Below are 17,858 nucleotides of genomic sequence, written 5' to 3'. Positions count from 1 at the left end.
CATTTAGCCCACCCTAGGCAACCCAAAGCATAGAGGGTTATCTCTCAAATCTAATGTCCTAAGCCCTAAGGGGTGGTTTCTATCAGTCATACTGGCGCAAGCAGCCTTTGGATTTATCTACATTGGCAGCTGCCAGGCCACTCCTAGCAACCAGACAGAGTACCTTAGCAACCATTTTGCAAGACCTATCTCTCTGCAGCAAAACATGCTAGCGACCTGGGGGTTGGCTTATATGGTCAAGCTATCCTTTGGAGTATCACATCATTGGGAGGATGACAGGCCACTCCCTAGCAAACCCAAACAGGAGTACCCTAGCAACCAATTTTGCAAGAAACTAATCTCTCTGCATCAGAACAATGTTACAGACATGGGTTTTTAGGCTTATACTGTCAAGCAGCCTTTGGAGTATCTGTCATTGGGACGCTGTCAGGCCACTCCCTAGAAAACAAACAGAGTACCCTAGCAACCGTTTTGCAAAACCTCTATCTACTGAATCAGAACATCGTAAAGACATGGCGGTTGGCCTCTTTTGCCTCATGCTTAGCAAACTTAGAATTCCAACATGCTAGTCAGCTAGCAGTGAATATCTACATGCTAATATTGATTAGCTAAGAGATAAATCGGCTATGAACTCTATAAAAAGACCAAAACAACCGAGGGCCGTGTTTTGCCACTGCCAGCACCACTCACATTTTCTTCAGGAACTGTTACATTCTAGTTAGTGGTGCTTGCCGAAGGCAAAGCAACACTATTACTATTAATTATACTTATTATCTTCTTTTTCTTCTATAGATTCCGTACAAATTTCGGCGCGTAACTAGTCCCGCACAGTTTTTTGTCACAGACCCCCGCAAAAGTGGTGTGTCAAATCGTGGCGGGGCCTATACGGAATGGTGTGCTATGACCACTTTTATAAGTGATCGGGCGTACGATGTTCGCCCACCGGGCGAAAATATCGCGAAATTCGCGCCGAAATCGCATAGACAATGCATGCTGCGGTCCGACTTTGACGGATCATAGCTCCAGAGAGAGAATTTTGGCAGAAACATGTGAATCACCACATTGGAGAGGCTATCAGGCTGTGCGAGACACATACCCCGCAGTGGGGATAAGTTGTACCCCTGGGGCGCCAGACGCCCCCCCAAAGTTGCCCAATTAGACAGTATTATGGTGAGGGATCGCAGCATGAAACAGTGCGTTTTTCCTACTATGGTATTTACATAGGAGTTTTGAGTTGCATTGAACATAACTCTGGATCACAATGTCATAGAGACATGGGGTGGGCTCATTTTAACTCAGGCAAACCAATCACTCTGTCAGGATCATTGTGAAGCAGTCAAGCCACGCCCTAGCATACCATTTAGGGTCCCTTAGTAACGCTTTTTTCCATAGACTTCCAATTGAAAAAGATCATAAAAATTATATCTTTGTATAGAAGTGTCATAGAAACATGAGGGCGGTCTCGGCTCGTTTGACTCTGGGCAGCAAACGGCAAAAATCACGAATCACATTCAAGACTTCATAGCCACGCCCCTAGCAACCATTTAGAGCCACCGTAGCAACCAAAGCATAGAGGAATATCTTCAAATCTGAAATATCATAAAGGCATAGGGGTGGTTTATGTCATTTCATACAGACAAGCAGCCTTTGGAGTATCATCATTGGCAGCTGTCAGGCCACCCCCTAGCAACCAGTCACAGTACCCTAGCAACCATTTTGCAAGATCTATATCTCTGCATCAGAGCAATGTACAGACATGGGGGTTGGTTTATATGTCAAGCAGCCTTTTGAGTATCATCATTGGCAGCTGCCAAGCCACTCCCCAGCAACCAAACAGAGTACCCTAGCCAACCGTTTTGCAAGACCTATATCTCTGCATCAGAACAATGTAGAGACATGGGGGTGGCTATCTTGTCAAAGCATCCTTTGGAGTATCATCATGGGAGCTGCCAGGCACTCCTAGCAACTAAACAGAGTACCCTAGCAACCGTTTTGCAAGACCTATATCTTTGAATCAGAACATCGTAAAGACAAGCGCGGTTGGCTCTTTTGACTCATGCTGCAAACTGGGAATTCCAACATGTAGTCATGCTAGCAGTGAATACCATATGCAATCTAATAGTGATTAGCTAAGAGATAAACTCAGGCTATGAACTCTATAAAAAGACCTAAGCAAACGAAGCGGGCCGAGTTTTGCCACTGCCAGCACCACTCACATTTTCCTCAGGAAATGTACATTCTAGTGTTTTACTATTACTATTCCGCGCCCTGAAAAACTTTTGGCGCGTACTCCTCCTGCACTGTTTGTCGTGTTTTTATGAATGAGGTGTCAAATCGTGCGGCTTATTGAGGAGAGGTGTGCTATGACTTTTCTAGAGCAATCGGATGTACGATATTCGTACAGAGGGCCGAAAAAAGAATTGTGTGAAAATATCCCATAGACTTAACATTGGAAAAATTATCTGACATCATATCTTTGGATCAGAAAAGACATAGAGGCTTGGGAGTGGCTCTTTTGACTCGGGCCTATCCAAGCAGTCCATAAGTAGTCACATAACTACTTTATTAGCCACGCCCTAGTAACCACTTTAAGAACCTAGCAACTGTTTAACAACATTTAAAAGCTGTATCTCAGCAAAACAACAATATAGAACTCACTGGAATCTTGCTTTTTTTTGCATTCAGGTTGGCAAATAGTCTTTAAATATCACCTCATATAACTATACAGACACACCATAGCAACCATTTTAAGTACCTTAGCAACCTTAAAGCAATATTAAACTACTTATATCTCGGTTCCACAACTTCACACAGACATCATGGGTGGCTTACAGGGCTACAATTTTGCCACTGCAAGCACCACTCACATTTTCTTCAGGAAATGTACATTCTAGTGTTATACGACTACTATCTCGCCCAAAAACTTTTGGCGCGCTTCTCCTCCTGCACCGTTTGTCTTAGACCCATGAATGAGGTGTCAAATAGTGCGGCTTATTGAGGAGAGGGTGTGCTATGACTTTTTTAAGCAATCGGATGTACGATATTCGTACAGCGGACGAAAAAAATGTTTTGTGTAAATATCCCATAGACTTAACATTGGAAGAAAAATTATCTGAGCAATCATATTCTTTGGATCAGAAAGACATAGAGGCTTGGGAGTGGGCTCTTTTGACTCGTCCTATCAAGCAGTCCATATGTAGCAACATAAAAACGTCATAGCCGAGCCCTAGCAACCACTTTTTTTCAGCACCCTAGCAACTGCTTAACAACATTTAAGAAGCAAAACTGTGTCTCAGCAAAATAACAATATAGAAACATGGCTTGTGCTTTTTGGAGTCGCGTTCAGGCTGGCAAATGGTCTTCAAATATCACCCCATAAACTATGTAGACACGCCATAGCAACCATTTACAGCACCCTAGCAACCATATAGCAATATAAACTACTTATATCTCGGCTCCACAACATCACACAGACATCATGGGTGGCTACAGGCCGAGTTTAGCCAGCGTTTTGCCACTGCAAGCACCACTCACATTTTCTTCAGGAAACCGTGTACATTCTAGTTAGTGGTGCTTGCCGAAGGCAGCAAGAGCAACACTATTACTATCTCACATACTTATTACAATATTAGTGGTGCTTGCCGAAGGCCAAAGCATCATCTATACTATCTAGCATACATTATTCTTCTTCTTCTTCTTCTTCTAGATCCGTATCAATTTCGAGCGCAGCAATCAGTTCCCGCAGTTGTTTTGTCACAGAACCGCAAAAATCGGTGTCAAACTGTGCGGCTATTACGGGAAATGGGGTTGCTATGACTTTTATAAGCGATCGGGCGTACCATGTTCGCACACCGGCCGAAATATCGCCCTAAAAAATCGCATAGACAAGCATTGCGGCCAACTTTGACGGATCTTAGCTCCGAGAGAGAATTTTTGCAGAAACATGTGAATCACCACAATTTGGAGAGGGCTATCAGGCTGTGCGACCAACATACCCGCCAGACCAGTGGGGTACTAAGTTGTACCCCTGGGGCGCAAGAGTCCCCCAAAGTTGCCCCATAGACCATATTATGGTGAGGGCATCGCCCATGAATGACCGCGCGTTTTTCCTACTATGGTACTTTACTAGGAGTTTTGCATGACCTCAACTCTGGGATCACAAAAGTCATAGAGACACAAGTGGTGGCTCATTTACTCAGACAACAAATCACTTATCAGGACCATTGTGAAGCAGTCAAGCCACGCCCTAGCAACCATTTAGGGTCCCTTAGTAACAAGCTCCAATACACTTCCATTGACCAAAAAAGATCAAATTAATATCTTTGGATAGAAGTGTCATAGAAACATAAGAGGGCGGGCTCGTTGTAATCCGGGGCAGCAAACGGCCAATCACGAATCACATTCAAGACTTCATAGCCACGACCCTAGCAACCATTTAAAGCACCTTAGTCAACCCGAAACAAGCAAGAGAGGGATTATCTTCAAATCTAAATATCATAAAGGCATAGGGGTTGGTTTATCTCATTCATACAGGCAATCCAGCCTTTGGAGTATCATCATTGGCAGCTGCCAGCCATGACACTCCCTAGCAACCAAACACCAGTAACCCTAGCAACCGTTTTCAAGATCTATATCTCGCATCAGAACATCGTACAGACATGGAAGGTTGGTTTATATTGGCAAGCAGCCCTTGAGTATCATCATTGGAAGATGCCAAAGGCACTCCTAGCAACCTTAAAAACAGAGTAACCCTAGCAACCGTTTTGCAAGACCTATATTAATCTGCATCAAAACATCGTAGAGGACATGAGGGGGCTTGGCTTATATTGTCAAGCATCCTTTGGAGTAATCAGCCACTGGAGCTGCATAGCCACTCCCTAGCAACCAATAGAGTTCCCTAGCAAAACCTGTTTTGCAAGAACCTATATCTCTGAATCAGAACATCGTACAGACATGGCGGTTTGCTCTTTTGACTCATGCTAGCAAACTGGAAATCCAACATGTAGTCATTGCTAGCAGTGAATATGCTACATGCTAATAGTGATTTAGCTGAGTGATAAATCAGGCTAAGAACTCTATAAAAAGACCTAAGCAACTGAGGGCCATGGGGAGTTTTGCCACTGCAAGCCCAGCTAACATTTTTCTTCAGGAAATGTACATTCCTAGTGTTACTATTACTACTTCGCCCTGAAAAACTTTGGGCGCGCTTACTCCTCCTGCACTGTTTGCGTACACCATGAATGAGGTGTCAAATCGTGCGGCTTATTGAGGAGAGGTGTGCTAGTACTTTTCTAAGCAATCGGATGTACGATATTATCCCAGCGGCGCGGAAGCGGGCGGTGTTTAAATACCATATCCGCTTAACATTGGAAAAATTATCTGACATCATAACTTTGGATCAGAAAGACATAGAGGCTTGGCGTGGGCTCTTTTGACGTCGGACCTATCAGCATTCATAAGTAATGACATAACTACTTTATAGCCACGCCCTAGTAGTAACCACTTAAGCACCCTAGCAACTGTTTAACAACATTTAATTTAAAAGCTGTATCTCATCAAAATAACAATATAGAAACACTGGTTCTTGCTTTTTGGATTCAGGTTGCCAAATAGTCTTTAAATATCACCTCATATACTATATATACCATATACAGCCACACCATAGCAACCATATAGCTTCAGTACAAATTTTGGACGCGTTAGTCCCGCAGTTTTTGTCACCAGACCCGCAAAAGAGGTGTCAAATCGTGAGGCCTATTCGGGAATGGTGTGCTATGACTTTTATAAGCGATCGGGTGTACGATGTTCGCACACCGGGCGAAATATCGCCCTAAAAATCGCATAGACAATGCATTGCGGCCAACTTTGACGGATCATAGCTCCGAGAGAGAATTTCGCAGAAACATGTGAATCACCACTTTTGGAGAGGCTATCAGGCTGTGCGAGAACATACCCCGCAGTGGGGTATAAGTTGTACCCCTGGGGCGCAAGAGCCCCCCAAAGTTGCCCCATAGACATACTATGGTGAGAGCTCGCCCATGAAACAGTGTGTTTTTTTCCTACTATGGGGACTTTACCTAGGAGTTTTGCATTGAACATAACTGTGGATCACAATGTCATAGAGACATGGGGGTGGGCTCATTTTACTCAGCCAACCAATCACTCTGTCAGGATCATTGTGAAGCAGTCAAGCCACGCCCTAGCAACCATTTAGGGTCCCTTAGTAACAAGATCCATAGACTTCCATTGAAAAAGATCAAATTAATATCTTTGGATAGAAGTGTCATAGAAACATGAGGGTGGGCTCGTTTGATTCGGGGCAGCAAACGACCAATCACGAGTCACCTTTAAGACTTCATAGCCACGCCCTAGCAACCATTTAGAGCACCCTAGCAACACAAAGCATTGAGGGATATCTTCAAAATCTGAATATCATAAAGGCATGGGGGTTGGTTTAATATCATTCATACTGGCAAGCAGCCTGTGGAGTATCATCATTGGCAGCTGCCAGGCCACTCCCTAGCAACCAAACAGAGTACCCTAGCAACCGTTTTTCAAGATCTATATCTCTGCATCAGAATATTGTACAGACATGGGGGTTGGTTTATATTGGCAAGCAGCCTTTGAGTATCATCATTGGCAGATGCCAAGGCACTCCCTAGCAACCAAACAGAGTACCCTAGCAACCATTTTGCAAGATATATATCTCTGCATCAGAACAATGTACAGACATGGGGGTTGGTTTATATTGGTTAGTAGCCTTTGAGTATCATCATTGGCAGCTGTCAGGCCACTCCCTAGCAACCCAAACAGAGTACCCTAGCAACCGTTTTTCAAGATCTATATCTCTGCATCAGAACATCGTACAGACATGGGGTTGGCTTTTTTACTCATGCAAGCAGCCTTTGGAGTACCATCATTGGCAGCTGCCAAGCCACTCCATAGCAAACAAACACAGTACCCTAGCAAACCTGCAAGAATATCTTAATCAGAACATCGTAGAGACAAGGAGGTTGGCTTTTTTGGCTCATGGTAACAAACCGGACATCCAACATGCTACACATGCTAGCATAGAACAGCTACATGCTAATAGTGATTAGCTAAGTGTTAATCAGGCTTAAAACTAGTGATCAACTTTTAGCAACTCCATAGCAACTAATCTGTAAACACAGCTAGCAACCACCTTGTAACAACTTACCTAGCAACCGTTTTCAGAACAGCCTAGCAACCGCCTAGCAACCGCCTAGCAACCACCCAGGTTACCATAGCAACATCCTAGCAACCACCCAAAACACCCTAGCAACCACCTAGCAACATCTTAGCAACCACACCAAATACCTTGGCTGCCTAGCAACCGCCTAGCAACCACCCAGGTTACCATAGCAACCGCCTAGCAACCACCTAGCAACACCTTAGCAACCACCCCAAGTACCTTAGCAACTGCCTAGCAACCAACCAGAACACCCTAGCAACCGCATAGCAACACCTTAGCAACCAACCCAAGTACCTTAGCAACTGCCTAGCAACCACCTAGCAACCACCCAGAACTCCCTAGCAACCGCTTAGCAACCACCCCAAGTAACCCAGAACCCAACCCACCCTTAGCAAGCAACCGCTTAGCAACACCTAGCAACCACCCCCCCAGGTACTGCCTAGCAACCACCTAGCAAAACACCAGCACCCCCTAGCAACCGCCTAACAACACCTTAGCAACCACCCCAAGTAACCTAGCAACCCTTGGTACCCTAGCAACTAGCAACCTAGCAACCACCCCTAACCTAGCAACCCAGAACACCCTAGCAACCGCTCTTAGCAACCACCGCCAAGTACCTTAGCAAACCATAGCAAAACCCTAGCAACCACCCCAAGTAACTCAGCAATAGCAAACTGCCTAACAACACCTTAGCAACCACCCAAGTACCTTAGCAACTGCCTAGCAACCGCCTAGCCACACCACCCAGAACACCCTAACAACCGATTAGCAACACCTTAGCAACCACCCCAAGTACTTTAGCAACTTCCTAGCAACCCACCCAGCAAACCACCAGAGCAACACCCTAGCAACGCTTAGAACACCCTAGCAACCACTTTAGCACCTTAGCACCTCCCTAGTAGCACCACCCCTAGCACAACCTACCTAGCAACAATCAGCAACCCCAGCAGAACATCCTAGCAACCGGCCCTAGCAACCACAGCTGGGGGACCCTAAATAGCAACAACCAATAAATAACCTAGCAACCACCTTGGGTACCCTAGCAACCGCTCTAGCAAAACCGCCTAGAAACACCTTAGAAATCGTGGCTAACCGAGCGCCGGTTTTGCCACTGCAAGCACCACTCACATTTTCTTCAGGAAATGTACATTCTAGTTCTTATTATTATTCTTCCGTACAAATTTCGGCGCGTAACTAGTCCCGCAGTTTTTGTCACAGACCCGCAAAAGAGGCGTCAAATCGTGCGGCATATTTTGGAGGGGTGTTGTGTTATTTTTTTTTTAGGTGATGGTGTGTGATGTTTTTGTAAAGGGGGAGATATATGGGGAGAAATATCGTATAGAATGTGTTTTGGGGAAATTTTTGGGGGAGTAGCTCCGAGAGAGAATTTCGCAGAAACATGTGAATCACCACATCTGGAGAGGCTATCAGACTGTGTGAGAACATACCCCGCAGTGGGGTATAAGTTGTACCCCTGGGGCGCAAGAGCCCCCCAAAGTTGCCCCATAGACATACTATGGTGAGGGGTTGCCCATGAAACAGTGTGTTTTTCCTAATATGGTAATTTAAATAGGAGTATTGCATTGAACATAACTCTGCATCACAGTGTCAAAGAGACATGGGGTGGGCTCATTTTACTCAGCCAACCAATCAGTCTCTCAGGATAATTGTGAAGCTATCAAGCCACGCCCTAGCAACCACATAGAGCACCTTAGTAACAAGCTCCATAGACTTCCATTGAAAAAGATCAAATTAATATCTTTGGGTAGAAGTGTCATAGAAACATGAGGGTGGGCTTGTTTGACTCGGGGCAGCAAACGACCAATCACAAATCACCTTCAAGACTTCATAGCCACGCCCTAGCAACCATTTAGTTCACCCTAGCAACCCAAATCATAGAGGGATAACTACAAATCTGAATATCATAAAGCCATGGGGGTTGGTTTATATCATTCACACTGGCAAGCAGCCTTTGGAGTATCATCATTGGCAGCTGCCAGGCCACTCCCTAGCAACCAAACAGAGTACCCTAGCAACCGTTTTGCAAGACCTATATCTCTGCCTCAGAACATTGTAGAGGCATGGGGGTTGGCTTATATTGGCAAGCAGTCTTTGGAGTATCATCATTGGCAGCTGCCAGGCCACTCCCTAGCAACCAAACAGAGTACCCTAGCAACCATTTTTCAAGATCTATATCTCTGCATCACAACATTCTACAGACATGGGGGTTGGTTTACATTGGCAAACAGCCTTTGGAGTATCATCATTGGCAGCTGCCAAGCCAATCCCTAGCAACCAAACAGAGTACCCTAGCAACCAATTAGTAAGTCTTATATCTTTGCAACAGAAAATCGTATCGACATGGGAGTTGGTTCTTTTGACCCATGCTAGTAAACAGGAATTCCAACATGCTAGTCATGCTAGCAATGAATAGCTACATGCTAATAGTGATTAGCTAAGTGATAAATCAGGCTATGAACACTATATAAAACTATACAGTAATGATTTGTGACAACTAGCAAAAATGCATAGCAAACACTTCAGGTACCCTAGCAACACCCTAGCAACTACCCAAAGTACCATAGCAACCGCATAGCAACACCTTAGTAACCACCCTATGTACCATAGCAACAGCCCTAGCAACCATCCCATGTACCCTAGCAACCACACCAATTACCCTAGCAACCACCCTGATTACCCTAGCAACCGCCCTGGGTACCCTAGCAACCACCCTAGCAACCATTTCGTGTACCCTAGCAACCACATAACAAACACCCTAGCACCCAGCAACCACATCCCCACCCTAGTAACCATCCTGGGTACCCTAGCAACCACATAGCAACACCGAAGCAACCACCCCAATTACCATAGCAACTGCATAGCAACATCCTAGCAACCACCCTAAGTACCATAGCAACGGCCCTAGCAACCATCCCATGTACCCTAGCAAAACCACCCCAAGTACCCTAACAACCACCCTGATTACCCCCTAGCAACCGCCCTGGGTACCCTAGCAACCACCCTAGTAACCCATTTCGTGCACCCTAGCAACCACATAACAACACCCTAGCAACCACCCAGATAACCCTAGCAACCACCCTGGGTACTATAGAAAACAGATAGAAACGCCCTAGCAACCATCCTGGGGACCCTAGCAACCACCCCAACTAACCTAGCAACGACATAGCAACACCCTAGCAACCACCCCGCTTACCATAGAAACCACCCTTGGCACCCTAGCAACGGCCCTAGCAACCATACTGGGGACCCTAGCAACCACCCAAATTACCCTAGCAGCCGCATAGCAACACCCTAGCAACCACCACAGGTAGTCTAGCAACACCCTAGCAACCACCCCACTTACCATAACCAACCACCCCCGGTACCCTAGCAACGGTCCTAGCAACCATACTGGGGACCCTAGCAATCACCCAAATTACCCTAGCAACCTTATAGCAACACCCTAGCAACCACTCCAGGTACTTTAGCAAACACATAGCAACACCCTAACAAGCATCCTGGTACCCTAGCAACCACATAGCAACACCCTAGCAACCACCCCAAATACCCTAGCAACCGCATAGCAGCACCCTAGCAATGGCCTTGGGTACCCTAGCAACACATAGAAACACCTAGCAACCACCCTGGGTTCCCTAGCAACCATCCTGAGTACCCTAGCAACCACATAGCAGCACCCTAGCAACCACCCCAAGTACACTAGCAACCACATAGCAGCACCCTAGCAACCACCCTGGGTATCTTAGCAAGCACATATAGTAACCATCTATGGTAACTAGCAAGTACCTAGCACCACCCTATAAACCTACTAAAACACTATAACAACCACTCACAGCACAAGCAGCACAATAGTAACCACCAATAATGCCACCAGATGGTATAGCTGGTGGTATAGCAACCACCAGAATACAATCACAACCACCTATCAGCACCATAGTAACCACCTAGCAACCACTGAGATCACCCTAGCAACTGCCTAACAATCACACAGAGTACCCTAGCAACAACATTGTAACAGTTCAGCAACTACCAAGATTACATTAGCAACTGACTAACAACACACTAGCAAAAAGCTAACAGTCAATCACCCATAAAAACCACAAAGAAACACTTAGCAGCAAAGATACAACATATTCTCCAGCATCACTGAGCAACGTGTGTGGCGGTGGGGAGAAGGATGGAAGCTTAACAAGACAAGAAAGTTTATCAGCAACGTTATGGACCAGTGCATGAATTAAATTTGTTTACTGATTATGAGGAGGACATGATGGGGTTAATTTATCCGACAAGGGAAATTATATATTAAATATATCTAATGTGGCATGTTATTAGTATATAAAATCTTAAAGAAATCTACAAAAAACCTAAAAAAAAAACTTCCTTCTTAGTGATGTGTATATATTATATTTTATATTATGTGTGTATCTGTATCATTGCATTGCATATGTATATCATTATATTACATCAAGGTATATTCATCAAACCATATTTTAAAGTTCCTTGGTTTTGGCTCCATTAGAGTTGGGAATTATATATATATATATACATACACACACACACACACATATATACATAAGACAATGTTAATCACTAAATTCATTCATTCACTCTTTCTCTGTATTTTAATGGCTATAACAATTTGAAAGTATTCATTGTAAAGTGTTCATTATTAAAGAATTCTATTATATGACTCATGGTGATCTTAAAAACATAGACAGAAATATTTTAATTTAACTGTGTTTAACTTTTTAATATGAGGAACCTTTAACTGATCTTTAATTTTTTATATTAAGGCTTGGTGCACACACAAAAAAAAATAAAAAATCCACTGCCTCCATGGGCTCTCTCTTCCATATATGGATAGAAGAGTAACGCTGCATTACAATTGGCTGCGCAGCTGAAGTTCGCGTGCTGATTGGCTGAGTAATACTGTGATAGAGCGAGACCAACGGCAGATGTTCCAGAATTCTCCTGAGGTGAGTAGAGGTGGTTTATTTTTCTAACGTCTGCCTTTAATAACGAATTTTAAGAAATGAAATATGTTGCCCAAGTGGTGTATACTATTGTTGCTTTAAGCTTGTGAATACGTTAGCTAATTCTGAATATTAGCGCAATATTGCATGAACAAGAGTGCATTTTTAAAGGTATTTTAGCAGAGGTTAGTCATTGACGTTAGGCCGCTGGAGATTGATGCTTGAATGTGCTTTTAGGACTGTATTTGGACAGTATTTCCTAATATTAACCGCCTATTTAAGAAATACATTTGTTTGAGGTGACTGTGAGGCATTAGAAATCCGTGAGGCCTGATTTATGCTATGTGTTGGGCGTGATTAATGCACGTATTGTCTGCTGTTCCATAAACGTCTATATAGTGGTTTTTTTTTACTGATTCAAGAGGTAAAAATAGACAGAGCTCTGAAACTACACACAGACCGTCGTGTCTGACACGATAGTGATGGCGAATCGGGTCAGATCCACACACGGAGTCCGTGTGAGGTCGTTATTAATGGACTTTTCCGTGTCGTCTCGGTCGCGGGGTGCGGGCGGCTCCCGCTTTGATCGTAAATGAGCGCCAAATCGTATTTTTTTTTTTTTTTTTTGCCGCTGGTTTCCTGCTTGAATGTGCTTTTAGAACCGTATTTCATAATATTAACCGCATATTTAAGATACTTTCGTTTGAGGTGACTGTGAGGCATTAGAAATCCGTGAGGCCTGATTAATGCTGCGTGTTGGGCGTATTTTCTGCTGTTCCATAAACGTCTATATAGTGTTTTTTCACTGATCCACGAGGTAAAAATAGACAGAGCACTGAAACTACACACAGACCGCCGTGTCTGACACGATAGTAATGGCGAATCGGCTCAGATTCACACACGGACTCCGTGTAAGGTACATAATATTAACAGGACTTATCCGTTTAGTCTCTGTCGCGGGTGAAGGCGGCTTCCCGCTTTGATCGTAAATGAGCGCGAATTTTTTTTTTTTTTTTTTTTGGCCACAGAAAATGTTGAGTTACAGTTTAGATGCGGTGTCAGCTACACTTTTTATGTACTTTTTTTTCATAATTTATGATGGGAATATGTTTATTGGTTTTAAGTCAGCAGGTTGAAGTGAGAATTTTAACTTTGAATCGTGGACTATTTGTGCTAATAATTTATTTATTGATTCATTTATTTTGAGTGATGAATGCGTCAGGGAGGAAAGACGGTGTTTAAAGTTTAAAAATGAACTGTTCATGTGCACCGAATGCAGAGGAAGAGCAAGCTGAAGTTGTTTTGTTTGTCGTTGACCAATGCTGCATTCATTTGATGAGAAACAGTTAAAACAGTGGTATTGTAAGATATCTTTTCAATTTAAAATTACTGTTTCTTTACTTAACATAATTTATATATTAATTCTAAACCAGAAGTTAATTGTAATGTAGTTATTACGTATAAACGTATATTATTATCAGTGTTGAAAAAGGTTGTGCTGCTTATTATTGTGTAAATTTTTTTTGTTATAAACTTTTATGCATTTTAAAGTTTTGTAATATTTTGATGCATTTTTCAGCATTCTTTTATTTTTTTTTGAATTTTTTTTTTTTTTTTAACAATGTAAAGTGCAAAATCTTATGTAACACTGTTAAATACTGTCACTTTTGATCAGTTCATGTCTGCTTAGTAAAAGTATTTAAAAAAATGAACCCAAACTTAATAGTTATAATTCACCATTTCCACAAAAATATGAGGCAGCACAACTGTTTTCAACATTGATGATAACATGACACTGAAAAATGGAGTAAACAATGATAATTCAGTTTGCCATCACCAAAATAAATTAAATGTAAAAATAATAAAATAAAAAGTACATTTAAGATGTAATTTTAATTTGTAATATTAATTTTTTATTTTATTTTTTAGCTTTGGAGGGTATAAAAGTATTTTTTTAAATTAATAAATAAATGGAATAACAGAATCTTTTTAGCCTCCAGCATGTAAATTATTTTTGTAGTTGCCTTAATGTCGGTTTCCTCTGTTTTGTGTAGATATGGTTGACATTCACATTATATATCTGATCTAATGTGTTTTCTGTGTCTTGATATATTTTGTCATATATGCCTATTAATATTGTAAGTACATTTAAAAATTTACCATAAACATATTTTTGGACATAGACCACATATTCAATGTTTATATTAAGAATAAAATTAGATTTTTTTTTTTTTCTGGTTTAAGTCATAAGAGGTATATTGAAAGTCGTAGATCTGTGTTTTGTTATCATCAACTGTCCCTGTTCTGTGCTGTCAAGCATTAATTTATTCATTTTTTGTTCATTCTTTCTTTGTTTAGATTGATCATTGAGCTTTATCTCCTGAGCAATTCTTAAGGTTTGTTTGCATGTTTTGGTTGTAGTACATTTAATGGTGCACTATGCAGGAATAAGAAAATGAGAGATGTTGTAGTTTATGGGGTTGACCGATTTTAAGAAGTTATGTCTGACATTTTATTTTTATATTCAAATTACAGCATTACAAGCACTACTGACTCGCCACTGCACAATATCCAGTAAGTATTTTTATTTATTTATTTATTTTTTGATATGAATAAAATATGAACAGATGACAAAGCAATATTAATGACATACTACTGAGTCATTGATGCACTATAGCACTTCAGAACCTGTGACTATGCATGTGGATGTGCTATATCTTCAACTGAGGAATGTTGTAGGCCTCAATGATTTCCCTTGCTTGTAATTTTTCACATAAAGTCAATGAGAGACTAATGAAATGATATTCATTTGGTGGGGGAACCATTCCTTTTAAGTTGTTGTAAGTTATAGACAGTTTTTCCTTCCTTGAAGATCCAGAACCAGTTTATGTTATAGCCATGGGCTGCATCCGAAGCTGCATACTCGCTGAGTAGATATGTCTTAAGAATAAGTAATAATTTTGCAATCATTAAAAAAAATAGTGTAATATTTTTTGTGTTTTTTATGATGTTATACTTTTTTTGTGTTGTTATTGTTGTGTTGTGTACAGCATAAGTTACAATGCAATTCACAATTTTGCTACTGTGGGCTCATGGGATAGACTAAACTAAAGAATCTCAGTAGAAGTGGTAGGTCATGCAGGTACTTTTCATCTACTGCCTTTCACCCTACTATATAGTAGAGAAGTATGCAAGTTCTGATCATGCCCTAGACCTTTAAAACCAGGAAAAAACATTTGTTTAACATCCAATCAGAAAAAATGCTTTCTGCCTGTGAATCATTTAAATTTTTATCATATTGTTTGGCAGTCAGTATATTATATTGACAATATATTATATTTTGCTACTTTTGTGTTTCACAACCCAGAGGAATCTCTTTGGCCAATCACTTACAGTAAGCTTTAGGTTTGGAATATAATTAATGTATATTGGAATTCTGACTGTATTGAAAAACATTTATGGATGCCTTTGCATATTAAGTATTTTTTTTTTTTTTTAAATGTTAATATTGATCTTATTTCAAAACATAGGCTATCTTTAATTGTGTGTTTGTTGTTTTGCAGACCATCTATTCAGAGCACAACCTGCATTTTTCTCTGCAGCTGAACGCCTGGTTAGTGTGCAGAATGCCTAAATGATACTGTGTCGTTTTCTTTTCAATATTATTATTATTATTATAGTTGCCTAATATGTCATTCTTTTCCAGGTTTTGGATTTTCTACAAGCAGCAGTCCTTCTGAATTGTTTTTCCCACCCCTCTCATACCTCTGCTCCACCCATATACCCCACATCCCCCACCCACAAAAAAAAAAAAAAAAAAAAAAAAAAAAAACTCCTTTTTTTTCAATACTACATTGATCATTTGTGTTCAAATACTACTGTTCTTTTAAAAGTTCAGTCCTTTTAATACTAGGTTAATAATTTGTGTTTATTCTGCTATTGTTTTTTTATTTGGAAAGAAAGTTTGTTTCTATTAATATTAGATTCATAATTTGTTTTATCTGCTACTGTTCTTTTTATTGAAAAAAGTTTATTAGCTGTATTTGTAAGTCGTTCTGTTTTCTTTTCTTTTTATTTTCTTTTTTTCTTGAGAAAACTTTGCAGGTTGTACCGCTTCAGCATTTCGTGAAGTAAGTGACTGAAAATATCCTGTAAAAGAATGCATATTGAATACAGTACTTTTTGACTGCAGCATTAAAACCATTTTAGGTTGGTCTTTTAGGTTTAGGTTGGTTTTAATGGTTTTAATAGGTTGAGTATTATGATCATAAAATTGCCAAAGGCTGTAATTTAACTAAATTAACTTGTTCTAATGTGAAGTAAGTTTGAAAATTAAGTACTTCTTTGTTTGCATACATGCAGCATGTGATGGTGTTTTCAGAGCATCTCTACAGAGAAAGCATCACATTTATACAATTTGCGTGTATCTGTATATGCTTGTGGTAGTTTGTTGAATTCCCCACTCTTTGACCAAGTTATTTCTTTGTAATTAATGGGCTAGTCAAGCTATGTCAGGGATTATTTTATATCATGTCTTTGGGTCTTGGTTTTCTCATATTTTGTCTATTGATCTTTTGAAGGATGCCTCGGAAAGGTAGGAGATCCCAGGCTCAAAAAGTTCGTTGGAATGTAAAAGTTTAGATCTGACAGGACAGACGAGCGTCAGTAAAGGTGTTGCCCAGGTTTCTGATGGACAGCAGTACGAAGATGCCGACCCAGCACATCTAGAATTCTATCCGTGCAGGGCGTCTCATTGCCAGAGTGATGCAAGGTATGATTTTTTCCTCACGAAATCATCAGTGTCACATGCGTGTAGCTCTGACATCCTTGCGTACCAACAGTGAGGGAACTTTGTTCGAACAGCCTGATCTAGACAGAGTGCTAGAGGAAGGGGATGCTTGTTTGTATGTGGGCATTAAAATGCAGCTTATTGCTGAAGGAAGATTCCGACAGGATCTTCTAAGCATGGCTGAAGTACCTGTGAGCATCTCAACTTCTAACAACAACTACAGCGTCCAAAAGGTCAGAAGTGGTGATGGGATATTTGAGAGAACAGAGGAACTTCTGAATGGACGCGTGGTGGATTCCTCTTGATGAAAGACTTCAGTGTCTTTCGACAGATGTCAGCCATGCACTACTTATTGTTTCTCCAGAAGTGCTTTGCTGTGTTCAGAGACAGTTCTGGAAGGATATGGATTTTTTGATTCACATTCCAGAACTGCTGAAGGTTTGCCACATCCTACTGGTGACGGAACTGCAGTTATGCTAACTTTCACTAACCTGCATGACATGACCAACAGATTACTTCAGCTTTTTTGGAATCGTGGTCCTCAAGCTTGCTATGAATTCATGGCTGTTTCATTTGAAATGGAGCAACAGTCTGAGGAACCATGCTCATTATCAGCATGTGTGTCACCATCACAAGTAACTTCATCTCTGCCAAAAACACAAACAGATGCTGAAGTCAGAATTCCCGAAAATCTTGTTCTTACAGATGACAAAACCCAAAGTGTCATAAATGTTTTAAAAACAAACAAGCAGCGAAGAAGAAAAGAAATGCGTAAAATTGTCTATGAAAAGCAAGATGCAGGACTTGAGGGTACATCTTCACATTTTGAAGTACGAAAACAAAAAAGAAGAGAATATGAGAGAGA

General features: G+C 41.3%; 3 long non-coding RNA genes across 5 annotated transcripts in view; all 3 read left to right on the top strand.

Annotated features, from left to right (window-relative positions):
• Positions 1–16,842, top strand: part of LOC109109831 — a 22,405-nt gene extending 5,563 nt beyond the window's left edge. For all 3 annotated transcript variants that reach the window (XR_006159476.1, XR_006159477.1, XR_006159478.1), the window contains exon 6: positions 16,785–16,842. This is a non-coding gene — a long non-coding RNA (uncharacterized LOC109109831). The remainder of the gene's footprint in view (positions 1–16,784) is intronic.
• The window catches only part of LOC122144001, a 75,508-nt gene that overhangs the window by 47,180 nt on the left and 10,470 nt on the right, over positions 1–17,858 (top strand). The gene's annotated exons all lie outside the window — the stretch shown is intronic.
• Positions 12,055–15,963, top strand: LOC109086264. Its single transcript, XR_006159475.1, has 5 exons — positions 12,055–12,207; positions 14,563–14,600; positions 14,740–14,778; positions 15,768–15,817; positions 15,911–15,963. It is a non-coding gene; the product is annotated as an uncharacterized LOC109086264 (long non-coding RNA).

This window comes from Cyprinus carpio, unplaced genomic scaffold, assembly GCF_018340385.1.
Source record: "Cyprinus carpio isolate SPL01 unplaced genomic scaffold, ASM1834038v1 S000006554, whole genome shotgun sequence".
NCBI lineage: Eukaryota > Metazoa > Chordata > Actinopteri > Cypriniformes > Cyprinidae > Cyprinus > Cyprinus carpio.
This window is presented reverse-complemented; position numbering and strand designations above follow the sequence as displayed.